Below are 12005 nucleotides of genomic sequence, written 5' to 3'. Positions count from 1 at the left end.
TGTGCTGATAGTGCAGAGCCTGCTTGGGATTCTCTCTCTCTCTCTCTCTCTCTCTCTCTCTCTCTCTCTCTCTCTCTCACTGTCACTGCCTCCCCCCTGCTCATGCTCTCTCTCTTTCTCTCTCAAAATAAATAAACCTAAAAAAATAATGTTTTGATATTGATTCATTAAGTATAACAGTTGCATCTGTTACAAAATGTTAATTATAACATAAATTGGGTGTGGGTATATGGGAACTCTCTAACTGTTGTCTCAATTTGTCTGTAAATCCAAAACTGTTCTAAAAAATAGTCTATTAAAAAGAAAAAAATAAAGGTTACAAAGAATGAAAAGGCAATTTTGCCTGAGAAGATCTTTGCTAAGCATGCCCCAATAATGCCTGTTACCGAGTTTCCCACTTCTGGATACATTTTTCTGTTACAAAACCAATGCTGGCAATGGAGACTTGGGCGTTTTGTGGTGTTCCTAGGTGACCTGCAATTGTTTTTTATTAAATTTATTTTCTCTGCAAAAGTTAAACAAACTCATTTTATTTAATGGAAGTCAAGTGGTACACTTAAATAGAGAAGGAGAAGAAAAACAATCGTTGACTTCAAGAGGTAAATCATTATATCCCCACTTTTTCACAAAGGAAACTAAGGCTCACACAGATTAAATGAAATATCTCAAAGTTGCAGGTGTCACAAGTGGCAGATCCAGGAATCTTGGCCCAGATGTGAAAGTTCCTTCTTTTTCCACTTAACTGTGCTGACCACAAAACGTACTCACACAAACAGCATATGGTTCTGTGTTCTATTTCAGGCAATGCCAGCCAAGGAGGCTGGGAAGTAACTCTGGGAGTGGCTCCTATAAATGTGGAAATTGAATAGACATTAAATAAATAGGGTGCCTGGGTGGCTCAGTCAGTTAAGCATCTGACTCTTGGTTTCAGATCAGGTCATGATCTCACAGTTTGTGAGATGAAGCCCTGTGTTGGGTTCTGTGCTGACAGTGTGGAGCCTACTTGGAATTCTCTCTTCTTGTCTCTCAACCCCTCCCCTGCTCATGCTGTCTCTCTTTCTTAAAATAAATGAAAACTTAAAAGAAGACAATAAATAAATATAGCCATTTTATCCCTCCTATAGCACCCCCATCCCTTGGCTGCCAAGTGATCAGAGACTTGCTTCCACTCTTCTTGATGTTCTCTTCAGCCTGCTCTTCTAAGGTCGTTTTCCAAGTTTTATTACTTCAAGTTTATTTACATGAACTCATCCATCCAACAAGCAAAATCAGGAGAACCCTGGTTGAGACAGGCTGGATGTAGAACCCCAAACTCTTGGCCCCTTTACTAGCCCAAAGCCTACCACTCCCAGTTCTCTAATACAATATTTGTCAAGAACTTCAAGCTTTTTACATTTATGAACACATTGGGGAGTTTGGACGGAGTAGAGGGAAGAGTGTAGAGGGTCACACTGATATCCTTCCGGGTCCCATGCAGGGTGGAAGCCCTTACAACAGCCACAGGTATGAAAATCCATGTGCAAAAGAGAAGTTATTTTAAATCCTTCAGGAAGGCAACGTGTCACTTACAGCCCAGGTTTCGTTCAGGATTGAAACGGATTGGGCCTTTTGTTGAGTACTTCCCAAAGGAAATGGTTCAAGAGATGCAAATGAGGCTAAAGACCTTCTTTAGCTGACACAGACCAGGGAGAACCTGTAGAACACCACCATCTGAGCAGGCCCGAGATCTTCAGAGTTTTTACAATCTTCGTGTGCCTCGCACTTTGTGGCTCAAGTGGCGGTTATCATCTTTCACTAACCTCAGAGTTGGTGATTAGTTTGTTTCTGTTTTTGTGCCTCTTGCTTGGAGTCATTGGTGCAATTCCAGTAACCCATGAACACTGTCTGTGTAGCCTTTGAGATGTATCAGGGAGCCAAGCTCCATGGGGAGGGGATGTTGAGGAAAAAGAAGAAAAGGAAAGAATAGGACAAGTATAGCAGGCAAGTGGGAAAGGAGGATGCTCTGTCTCATCCATGTTAGTCCTTCTACATGGAACTAAATTTAGTAGTTGACTTACATCTGTGAAATGGAAAATGGACATCTGTAAACTCTAGATGAGGGATCCCCATGCATAGGAAAGGAGCAAGGCTCATGGAGGGTGCAGAAGACACTTCTTTCACCCAGATGCCATCCCAGAGCTTTTCAACCGGAGGGAATGGTGGCTGGAATGAGGGTCTGCTCTCCTTCAAGTATTTTGTCTTTCCCTCCCTCTCCTTTACTTCTTCCTCTCTTTGCCTTCTTTCTTCTCTTTTCCTCCTTCACCTGCCCCTCCACCCTTTCTCTTGTGCCTCTGATTGATTCTGAGTTTTAATTTAATGATTCAACCTTGGGTAATTCCTCTAGATTAGGTCTTTCCCTCTGTTACCCATGATGTTGGTTTTTCATTTTTAAGAAAATAAAATAAATAAAATAATAAATAATAAAATTAAAATAAAAAAGTAAACTATAAAAATGATTAAAAATTAAAAATAAATGAAAAATAAAAAATTTTAAATGAAATATAAAATAAAATAAAGTGCACCCACATTTCCTAAGCCTTCCCTTCTCTCTTCCCTGGCTTCCTCATTTCCTGGTGCCTGGCAATAGCTGTCACCATTTTTGCTTTCACTTCATCCATGGTCATGTCTCTGTGAAGCCATGGCTCCTGAGTGCTCCTCAGGAAACTGCCTTTGGAAAGGAAGGCCCTACCTCTGGGACAGAGACCTGTCCTTAGTTGACACTGGTAAAGCCCTGTTCTTCAGGCCACACCCAGGCTTTCACTCACTGCATCCCATGAACATGTGACTCTCCTCAGTCTCTGGCAGGAAGACCTAGAAGGTTCCAGCTTGTGACACCCTTTCTTAGTATTTTCTCCTTTCCCGCGGAGCCCAGGACATCTTTAGCCTGAAGTTGGAAGATAATTCCTGTCCTGAAAGCACTGCCTTTACTTCTGTTTTCATTAACATTGGGGCTATTGCCCAGTGTCAAGTGTTGTTAGAGGAAGGGAAAAACCACGTAGAAAGGGGAAATAGTGGAAGAATAGCTTCTACCAACAGTGTAATTAATTAAATGGTAATAAATAATAATTTAAGAAATGAGATACTTTGTGGTTGATTTTTATGACTTCTAAAACAACGTAAGTGGTGGCAAAAACCACCAACATCCAGAACCACAAGTCCCATTTTGATTGTGGTTTCTCATTCTCTACGGAGTACAAAATACTTGGAAAAGATCATTTCAACTGTATTTCCCCCACAGAGGTTGAAACTGTCCTCCTTTACATGATCCCTTGAAAATGTACATGTCTTTCTATGTTGGAATCGACATTTCCACTTGAAGACTTCCTTTGGTGATATTAATGTTAATTTATAAAGAAACACCTTAGAGTTACAATTTCATGGACATTATCTGATTTTATCCCACTACTGGTTGGTATGCTCTCTGACTTATGTTCTCGGAGGGTAAAAGGCTTGCCCAAAATCACTCATCCAGAACATCCCAGGATCATCTAGATCAGGGTTTAGCAAATGGCAGCCATGAACCAAAGTCTACCCACTGTATTTTTGTATGGCACATAGGCTAAAAATGAGTTTTATAGTTTTAAATGACTGGAGAGAAAAGAAGATTTAGAAATAAAGGAAAATTACATAAATTCACATTTCAGCATCCAGCAATGAAGCTTTCTTGGAACTCAACCACGTTTACATATTATCTATGGCTGCTTTTTGCTACAAGGGCAGAGCTGAGTAGTTGTGACAAAAACCATATGGCCCACAAAGTCTCAACTATTTACTCCCTGGCCCTTTACAGAGAAAGTTTGCTGACCCCTGTCCTAGATCAAGGGCTTATTCCATTACACATGAGCTGTCTCTCCAGAATCCTTGCAGACCTGTGGACAAAGGCAAAACCCACAGGGATCTGGTCTGTAAACCCAGTAGAAGAGGCTTAAATATTGGCCAGTGACAAAAGGCTAGCCCTTTAAATCTGGAGTATTTCAGTCCTTCTGATTGGTGAATTGGAGACTGGGGTTCCAGCCTCCAGCCCAGCAGGCAGCTTCCTCCTTCAGGGTGGCAACACAGGTGTGTCCTTCCAAGACCTTTGCCAAAATGAAAGGGTGCCATTTTCCCCTTGCCCTCCTACACCTCCTCCACCCCAGAAAAAAAATAGTTCTACTGTTGGATTGTCCCAACATTTAGAAATGGTGAACTGTCCCAGCTTAGAGGCTGAGAAGGCAAGGAGAAAGAAGTTTATTTTGGTATTTTGAGAGAGAATGAGAGAGAGAGAGAGAGAGAGAGAGAGAGAGGATCCCAAGCAGGCTCTGAAATGTCAGAACAAAGCCTGATATGGAGCTTGAACTCATGATCCTTGAGATCATGACCTGAACCAAAGCTGGATGCTTAACTGGCCGAGCCACCAGGAGCCCCATATTTATTTCATTTTTAATGCAGTTATTTGATCTAGTGTCCTGCTATTCCTGTACCCCATTTCCACCTCTGGTCTCCTGTCATCTGCAGGTGAAGTGAGGGGTTTAGGACCAGTGGAGAAGGGCATAGTGTCCTGCTATTCCTGTACACCATTTCCACCTCTGGCCTCCTGTCATCTGCAGGTGAAGTGAGGGGTTTAGGCCCAGTGGAGAAGGGCAAGTGGGAAGGAGAATCCAAACCCAGAAGTCTTGCTCTTCTTTCAGCAGGACTTCTGATTCATTTTGATCCCTACTTTTTCTACTGGCATGAGAGAATATAATTTTAGCTCCCCTTGTCTGAATACCTATTATATGTCATTCAATTTAGGCTGAAGTAGAAGATCTCATGTAAGTGTCCCCATAACCTCATAGGGTTTACAGAGAAGAAAACTGAAAACTGGGTTATTTAAAATCCTTTCCTGGGGGAGCCCTGGTGCCTAACCTCTGTAATGCCAACATCCAGGTTTTTCCCCCCAAATTTCAGGTGTTCCACAAAGTCAAGTGTGTCTTCAGCCACGGGCATGTTTTCAATCTTTGACCCATGACATTCTTGATATCCCCACTATAAAGAAGCATTGTCCCAAAGGCATTTCCTTAGAACACCAACTCCTGTGACCTTACAAGGAATCTGAAAAAAAATCTGTTTGGGGAACAATGGGTTCAAACACCTCAGATTTCTTGACTTCAGAACTTCTCCGACTTTGCTGCTCAGGCACTGCTGCCTTTCTCACCTCTATGGCTTCAAGGCATTATATTTAACTTCTCAGAGCCTCAGTTTTCTCCTCCAAAAGACAGGAATAATAATATCTGCCTCTTGAAATATTATTAATATTACAGTACTTCCTTTCTCTTTCTGCTTTTGGCATTGGTTTCTATTGAATAAAATTAATTCTAGCAGCCAGAGGGAATCTGGATAAGTGGAAGAAAAAAATAGTCTGATAATAAAATAAGCTTACACATGTCTGCTAAGAGCACAGCATATGTTTTTTGTTTATCGCATTGGTTTTCATAAAGGAAACAATGCACCTAGGCCAGGGTCAGCTCATGAAAAACCATGCTGGGAGCAAAACTGCGTATTACCGTGCTGTCATTAGGAGAGAAAGTCATATGTGCAGCACCCAGTGGGGAAACCGTCCTCCTTGCACCACTAACATAGGGGGGATTTTGGAGCTGGTAAGCTTTTAAAGCCTTCTTTTTTAATCACACCACGAGGATGACTGGTTTTGCATGCATCTAGGTCAGGAATCAGCAAACTTTTTCTTTAAAGAGGCAGAGAGTAAATATTTTAGACTTTACAGGTCATACAGACTCTGTTCCAAAGGTTCAACTCTGCTGTGATAGCACAAAATGGCCATACGTAAACAGGTGGGCATTGGCTGTGTGCCAGTAAACATTTATTTACAAAAAACAGGTGGCCGGCTGTCTTGGCCTAGAGGTGTAGTTTACCAACCCCTGGTCTGGATCTTGGACCTAGACAAGGCTCTCAGCATGGCATCAGCTCAGCTTATAAAGAGCATCTTGGGGGCATCTGGGTGGCTCAGTAGGTTAAGCGCCTGACCTCAGCTCAGGTCATAATCTCATGGTTCACGAGGTAGAGCCCTGCATTGGCCTCTCTGCTTTCAGCACAGACCTTGCTTTGGATCCCGTGTCCTACTCTCTGGCCACCACTCCCCTGCTTGTGCTCTCAAAAATAAAATGAACATTTTAAAAAAGCATTTTGTTTGTTCATTAGTTTTTGCTGCAGAACACTTACCATCTTTTAGAACTAGTATTCTAAAGGAGCTGAGTTTGTGAAAACTTCAGAGCTTTGAGTTTTTGAGTCATCTCCTCAGAAAAAGTGAACACAGAAGTAGTAAAGATAAAGGGGAAGTGGGACTAGGCAAAGGAGTCCAGTCTCTGGGGGCTGGGCTATTTACTGGTCATGTAAGTTCAAATCCTCAGACAGATAAAAGTGACCTCAGACCCAGGTCCCAGGCAGATGGTGACCTTCCCAGCTGCTGACAATAGATGGGGTGTACAAAGCAAGGCAACTTTTCTCAAAAAGATTTGCTTTTTGTTTTATTCAGTTAGTCAGGGAATGTCTTCAAGTAACCAAATACACCTGAAGACCCTTTGAGAGACAGAAGAATATCAAGATGAAGAGCATGGTTTCTGGAGCCATTCTGCCTGGATTCAAGTCATCATTCCACACCTGACCTGAGTAAACTAGCTAAAATATCTATACTTCAGTCTTCTCAGCTATAAAATGGGAAAAATCTAACTCAGAGGTAAGAATTCAGTGAATTATGCTTAAAGTTCTGGCACAGGATAAACACCATGTAAGTACTGCCACCAACAGTATTTTTTTAATTATTACTGTTTGTTTATGTTATTCTTATGTTATAATTATTTCAGGGCTGTTGATTCACCTAGCTTCACAAGGGCCAAGAGGTCATTATAAAGCGTTGCTCTCCGTACTTTTTCAACTCTTTGTTCACTCTTGTTTCTGTAGAGACCTATTTCATTTCATTCCACAAATGGACCCTCATGGCTGCCTTCAAATGGAACCCCGACCCCCAGCCTACAGCCTCTGCTAGGCCAGCACACCACAGACAGCAGACTCAGTCTCAGTGCCCAGTTACATCAGGAGTCTGCCACCCCAACCTCAAGATCTTTGTAAGAAATGGCACCTTCTGGTCCATAGGGCAACCCCTTCTATGTCTCTGGCTCATTTCTGGTCTCCACGAAGAGAATATGCTCAGCAGGTGGAAATAATGGGAATGCCTGGTGCTGTGTCCTGAGGATAAGTTCATCCCAGGCCTACTGGACACCCAGGTCAAGACAGCAGACAGTGGCTAGACTCTGAATCATCAGTGAGAGGGAATTTTCCATTCTACCTAACTATCTAGGTTTCCATAGATTCAAGACCAGGGCAAGATTCAGCGCATGAGTAGTAGGATTTTATAGCAGACCTATGGGTGGGCCAGGGTGGGTGGTAAATGACATCATGTACAGAAATAACTATAAAACATGGAAGGATTCACTTATTTCAATCCATTTGCTCACTTGTTCAACAAATATTTATTGAGTGACTACTAAGTGCCATGCTAGGAAATATGCAATTTTTTATTAATAGAAGAAACACATTTTCTTAAAAGAAATGAAGAATATTTTTGTAATTTCAGAAGTAATGTTCTTAACCCAGGTCTCTTTGTAAATAATCTATTTATTATGGAGGTCCCCTGAAGGTAACAACAAATCTTTTTGTATGTGTTAATCACATGCTTTAAAAGTTACTATTATTCAACTGATTTGCTATAATCCTTATCCAAAACAATCCCTGGAAATTGGCAGTGATTCTATAAAATATTTCATATTTTATACATACAAAAATATATATTTATATACATATACATAAAATATATAATATAATAAAATGAAAACCCATATATTCACCAATAGGCCTAAGAAATAGAATTATACCAGTTTCTCTGAAACCTCCTGTGTCCCTCTCAGATGGAGATCCCCATTCCTCCCTGAAAAGTAGATTGCTCTTCTGAATTTGGTGTGAATAAATTATTCTCTTACCTTACTTCATAGGTTTTATTATATGCAGTTCTATTGCTAAACAAAATATCATCAGTTTTGTGTATTCTGGAATTTTAAATAAATGGAATCATATTGTATCTGTTCTTTATCAATACATAGATAAATATCCACTTATTTTTTATGGTTTATTGTCAAATTGGTTTCCATATAACACCCAGTGCTCTTCCCCACAAGTGCCCTCCTCCATCACCACCACCTCCCTTCCCCCTCCGCCTCCCCCTTCAACCCTCAATTCATTTTCAGTATTCAATAGTCTCTCAGGTTTTGCGTCCCTCTCTCTCCCCAACTCACTTTCCCTCTTCCCCTCCCCCTGGTCCTCCATTAGGCTTCTCCTGTTAGACTTATGAGGGCAAACATATGGTATCTGTCCTTCTCTGCCTGACTTACCTCATTTAGCATGACACCCTAAAGAGGTCCATCCACTTTCCTACAAATGAAATCCAGATTTCATTCTTTCTTATTGCCATGTAATACTCCATTGTATATATATACACCACATCTTGATCCTTTCATCAGGTGATGGACATTTAGGCTCTTTCCATGACTTGGCTATTGTTGACACTGCTGCTATGAACATTGGGGTACATGTGCCCCTATGTGTCAGCACTTCTGTATCCCTTGGATAAATCCCTAGCAGTGCTATGGCTGGGTCATAAGAGAATTCTGTGGATAGTTTTGTGAGGAACCTCCACACTGTTTTCCAGAGTGGCTGCACCAGTTTACATTCTCACCAACAGTGTAGGAGGGTGCCCATATCTCCACACCCTCGCCAGCACCTATAATCTCTTGATTTGTTCATTTTAGCCACTCTGACTGGTGTGAGGTGGTATCTCAGTGTGGTTTTGATTTGTATTTCCCTGATGATGAGTAATGCTGAGCATCATTTCATGCGCCTGTTGGCCATCTGGATGTCCTCTTTGGAGAAGTGTCTGTTCAGATCTTCTGCCCATTTCTTCACTGGATTATTCATTTTTCAGGTGTGAAGTTTGGAGTTCCTTGTAGATTTTGGATACTAGCCCTTTATCTGATATGTCATTTGCAACTATCTCTTCCCATTCAGTCAGTTGCCTATTAGTTTTCTTGATTGTTTCCTTTGCAGTGCAGAAGCTTTTTATCTTGATGAGGTCCCAAGAGTTCAGTTTTGCTTTCATTTCCCTTGCCTTTGGGGATGTGTTGAGTAGGAAGTTGCTGTGGTTGAGGTCAAGGAGGCTATTTCCTACTTTCTCCTCCAGGGTTTTGATGGTTTCCTGTCTCACATTCAGGTCCTTCAGCCATTTTGATCTTATTTTTGTGTATGGTGTAAGAAAGTGGTCTAGTTTCATTCTTCTGCATGTTGCTGTCCAGTTCTCCCAGCACCATCTGCTAAAGAAGCAGTCTTTTTTCCATTGGATACTCTTTCCTGCTTTGTCAAAAATTAATTGGCCATACATTTGTGGGCCCAGTTCTGCGTTCTCTATTCTATTCCATTGGTCTATGTGTCTGTTTTTGTGCCAATACTATACTGTCTTGATGATGACGGCTTTGTAGTAGAGCCTAAAGTCTGGGACTGTGATGCCTCCCATTTTGGTTTTCATCTTTAAAATTACTTTGTTTATTCGGGGTCTTCTGTGGTTCCATCCAAATTTTAGGATAGCTTGTTCTAGCTTTGAGAAAAACGCTGGTGTAATTTTGATGGGGATTGCATTGGATGTGTAGATTGCTTTGGGTAGTAATGACATTTTCAGAATGTTTGTTCTTCTGATCCATGAGCATGGAATGTTTTTCCATTTCTTGGTGTCTTCTTCAATTTCTTTCATAAGTTTTCTATAGTTTTAATCATATAGATCTTTTACATCCTTAGTTAGGTTTATTCCTAGGTATTTTATGTTTATGTTTTTTTGGTGCAATGGTGAATGGGATCAGTTTCTTGGTTTCTCTTTCTGCTGCTTCATTATTGATGTATAAAAATGCAACCGACTTCTGTGCATTGCTTTTGTACCCTGCAACTTTACTGAATTCGTTGATCAGTTCTAGAAGGCTTCTGGTGGAGTCGATTGGGTTTTCCATGTAGAGTATCATGTCATCTGTGAAAAGTGAAAGTTTGATTTCTTCTTTGCTGATTCTGATGCCTTTTATTTCCTGCCACCACCATTTTTGTAATATTGTTATTAAAAAGAATAAATCTGTCAACTTCTTAGTCATGTTTCCTCATGCAGGTGTGCAGTCTTCAAAAGCGGAAGGACTCATCAGACAGGTGCATCGTGTGCATCTTGATGTTTATCAGGTAATGACACCATAGTTTTCATTGGGCATTTGGGTTATTTTTCTGTTAAAAATACTGAATTTATTTAGGTGTTCTTTGATACACTATTCAACATAGTTTTGTAATTTTCCTTTGAAGTCTTGCACAACTTTTGTCAAATTCTTTCCTAGGTACTTGACAATGTTTTGTTAATGTCACATGCGGTGATATTTAAAAAAAAATTTATGGAAGGGGTGCCTGGGTGGCTTAGTCAGTTGAGTGTCTGACTTTGGCTCAGATCAAGATCTCACGGCTCTTGAGTTTGAACCCCGCGTCGGAATCTGTGCTGACCTCTTGGAGCTTGGAGCATGGAGCCTGCTTTAGATTCTGTGTCTCTGTCTTTCTCTGCACCTCCCCGACTTGCACTGTGTCTCTCTCTGTGTGTCAAAAATAAATAAACATTTAAAAATATGGAACAAACCATTTGAGAGCTTCACTGTAAACTATATTCTTACTGTGTTGCAATACTCTTCGGAGACATGGAAGTGGATGAGGTTAGACTTCTAGGCAGTTCTGTTTTTAAAATACTTGAATTCACTTCTTATGCACTATTATCTTCTCTATTGTTATATAGTGAGGCAGTGTTATGTATGCTTGAATAACTATACCATGTTTATTCTGATTATGGGAAAAGTGGCCATTTACTGTGACATTTATTTAAACTGTTCACCTCATTATTTTAAATTCCTTTAAGGTTCTCAAATAGTTGGTCTTGCAAAAAAAATGATATCTGAATAAGTAAACTGTTATTTTTCTAGTTAATAGTTATTTATATCTATTGTAAATAATTATATTGTTACTAAAAAGCTAATTTAATTGACTGGAAAAAGATATGTTCTTTGAAGTCATGTCTCAGAAAGCATAGTTCAATGGTTGCACCTTAATAAAATGGTAGGTAAAATTCGTAGGAGAAAAGGAATAACCTCAGAAGTATTACTCTTACAAACCTAACTCAACAGAGCAATGGCTATCCTCATATACTTGATGGCAGTGAGGCCACATGTGTGGACATGGCATCAGAATTCTGGGATCATTTGGCTAATTTCTATGTTTATAAAATTTAAAGTTTCTAATAAGCTATGTAAAATATCTAGCAGAAGTGGGTAGAATTTGAGTTTAACTGCAGTGTATTATTTGACTGTCTATGGAAAAGCCATCCATCATCAAGATAATTAATGTATGATGCATACATTAGAATAAGATAGGTAGTTACAGAAGCTAAGATGGACAGACCACAAAGGAAGTACAGTGATACTGTGATACTGTTTGCTTTTACATTTTCAGAATGACCGAGTGATATTGTCGTAGGATTATTACTGTTCTTCTCTCCTGGAAATTTTAATTCCTCACTCCCTTGAGGTTCAGTATGGTCACATGACTTACTTATGCCAATGAAGTGTGAGAGGAAGTAGCAATACCACTTCCAGTAAATCACTTCATTATGCTGTCTTTCCCTGACTTGAGAGACATAGGGGAGCAACGTCAAGCCTCACATGGAAAACCGCTGCCAGGATGGTCTGTAACATCTGCTGTGAACCTCTGTGAGCAAGAAATACACTTTTGTTGGTTAAGATTTTAGGTTGTTTGCACTTCAGTGTAGCCTGCTGGTGTGGGCACTTCTGTGTGCCGTGGGTATCAACACTGACCATCTGATG

Source organism: Suricata suricatta, chromosome 13 (genome assembly GCF_006229205.1).
Source record: "Suricata suricatta isolate VVHF042 chromosome 13, meerkat_22Aug2017_6uvM2_HiC, whole genome shotgun sequence".
Taxonomy (NCBI): Eukaryota; Metazoa; Chordata; class Mammalia; order Carnivora; family Herpestidae; genus Suricata; species Suricata suricatta.
This window is presented reverse-complemented; position numbering follows the sequence as displayed.